The sequence below is a fragment of the Lepisma saccharinum genome, chromosome 1, assembly GCF_977018435.1.
Source record: "Lepisma saccharinum chromosome 1, izLepSacc3.1, whole genome shotgun sequence".
NCBI lineage: Eukaryota > Metazoa > Arthropoda > Insecta > Zygentoma > Lepismatidae > Lepisma > Lepisma saccharinum.
In genome coordinates, this window is record NC_139229.1 from 197,909,214 (window position 1) to 197,912,160 (window position 2,947).

The following is a 2,947-nucleotide window of genomic DNA, read 5'->3' on the forward strand; positions in this document are numbered from 1 at the left end:
TTGATATTGGCTACAATTTGCTGTAAATTTTCATCAACTGCCAATTTTGAATTTTGAGCAGTAAGATCATGGACTTGTCTTCTGATATCCTCAAATAAAGCATGCAGTTCATTAATATGTTGATTGGTTGGTAGAGTGGCCACTGTCTGAGTGAGTTGTTTGATCTCTGTTTGGATATTCTTGATATCTTCTGTATTCAATATGCGATTCACTGCTCTCTTTATATTTTTAAGTTCCTGTGATGTAGGCAGATTTGATACAGTATTTTGCAAAGATTCAAGTGCCAATTTCACATCATTTAATTCAGAAGCATCAACCACACCACGCATAGCATCTTGGAGCAGGGCTATATCTGCCTGAGTGGGTGTTGATTGTCGTAAAATTTCAAGCTTTGTTTCGATATCATCAATCAAGTGATGAAAATGAGATAGCTCAGATTCAGTGTTGAGGTTTTCAAGCTTTGTGATTTGTTGCTGGACACTGACAAGGGTATCTACAATCCCAGGCAATCGGGATTCTAGAGTTTCTTGTACATTTGTCAAATCACTTTGCACTGCTGCTATTGTACCCTCAAGATGGGTTATGGTACTTTGAATTTTTCCAAAATCTTCATATGTTTCAAGTTGCAGCTTGATGTTGGCAACACTCCGAGTTATTGCACTCAAAGCATCAGAAGATGGCAAGTTGTTCATAAAATTTTCAAGTGTCTCAATTTTTTCTTTAACCTCGGCTATGGCATTGTTCAGAGGGTCCAGATTTGGTATCTCCAGTGATTGAATCTGTTCCTTTAGAGTGGAAATCACTAGATCAAAATCTTCTTGTGATTTTATGCTTTTGACAATTGTTTGGAGCTGTGCCTGGACATTATTTATCTGCTCTTCCAATTGTTGTTTCAATTGCTCAGAGTTGTTAGCCTGGGACTTAAATTTGGCTTGAAGAGCTGCTACAGCTTCTTCTAAACTTTGAAAATTATCCAATGTGGCCAAGTCAGTATATCTTTGAAGCAGCAATTTGAGTTCAGAATCAATTTTAAGAAGAGGGTCCATGCATTGTGATTGTAAATTTGTAATTTCTAGTTGAAGACTGGCATTGAGTGTGGTTTGTAAAGCTTGTAAATCACTTCTTAATTTCTTGACTCTGACATCAAGCATCAGAATCTCATCACTGTGATCTTCATGCCTTGTATGGCCAAATATATCATTAGGCATTTTGATTTAGTGGTTATTTATTATAGAGTATCTGATTCTTAATTCTATAAAAAAAGGTATAAGCTTGTCATAGGATCCTGGGACCTCAATATATAAGCAGTCACCAGCAGAAACAGTATATACAGTGCCAGAAATCATGTTTGAGTGCTTAATTCTATAAATATTTCTCCCTATTGAAATCTTGACATTACCCTCAGGGGTTGTAATAAATTGCAATTGACCACCTACAGGTAATTGGTAATGATTTAAATTATTGTTAAATATGTACAATGTTTTACCTGTTTCATCATCAACATCTGTAAGTATGCTGTTCAGATGAATAATTAACAAAGCACTTAGTTTAGATATTATATCAGAAGAGGCTTGTGGTGTTGGCAGGTCCATAATAGCCTGTTTTTTGAACCCAAATAAGTTCATTGGCATGTTTATTTATTTCAAATCATGCTCTGTGTTTGGGCATTGATTACCATTTTTCAAATCACAATGACCCCATGGTAGAGTATGTATGCCACATGATAAAATGCATCTCTTATCATCATGTGGGTCCAGAGCCACTTTTCTTACAATATTGCTAGTCAATAAGTGATCCACACTCTGAATTCTGGATTCTGATGTTCTGATTGTGCTACATGATTTGAGGCAATTTTTGTAATCTTCAAATTCAAGCTCTTTGTCTACAGTCACTCTGCCAATGCCCTTGGCCTTTTTGGCAACAACACCACTACATGTTTCAAAACTGTACATCTTGGCCCTTAACCCAGCAAATGCCACAAAAACATCACCAAGTGTCTCATCTTTTAACTTGCCAGGCACCTTTTTGTTGTGGGGTTGAATCCTTGTATGTTCACTGCTATCAAAATATTCAAGCAATTCAGGCTGTGACATATCTTGATAAACATCTTCTGTCTGAATATCAAGAACAAAACTATCTGTGTCCATGTACATCAGTTTTACACGATCCTTATAAAAAGGCTTCAACACATCATAATACAATTTTAACATGTGTAATTTGGTCAATTCCAATATCACAGCCCCTACATAAATAGGCTTATAAAACTTAATTTTTGTTTTTTTCATGTTGAAAAATGCCATATTTTCATCATAAATTCTTCTATAATTGAAATTAGGCTTTGCAATCAATTTTTTGCTCCGGCTGGGGTCAGTGATTATTTTAACATCAATATGTTTTCCGACATTTTCAATTGTTTTGCCATACACAGAATTGACCATCAATTTAAACAAGGTCTTATCAAATTGGCTCATTGCAGATGTTCGAAGCTCCGTGTTTGTATCAATATATGGTTTCAACCATCTTGAGTGCCTGAACCTCAAAACTTTGCCAATTTTGGTCACTTGAACACCATGATTCATCAGGAACTGGAGGTTTTTGTAATATATGACATAATCCTCTTTTGGCTCCAGTGTCATCATCAGTTTCTTCTGTTTAGAGCCAGGTGAACACTTAACCTCAGGAATTGGGGGCAGATCAGAAAATGTGTTGTGTAAATTATCTGGAATTGTCAGATCAACCTCTAAGAAGAGGCCATAGTCACTGTCATCAAAATCCTTAAGATCTTCAATATTAAAATCTTCAACCCACTCAAGCCCTGCATATGGCAGTTTATCCATCATAGCATAACCATAGAGGCTGTTGGCATCTACATACAGTATATAATTTGATGGCAGTGCTGGATCATAATCAGGAATATATTTGTTATTTGCTCTGGCATATCTCTGAG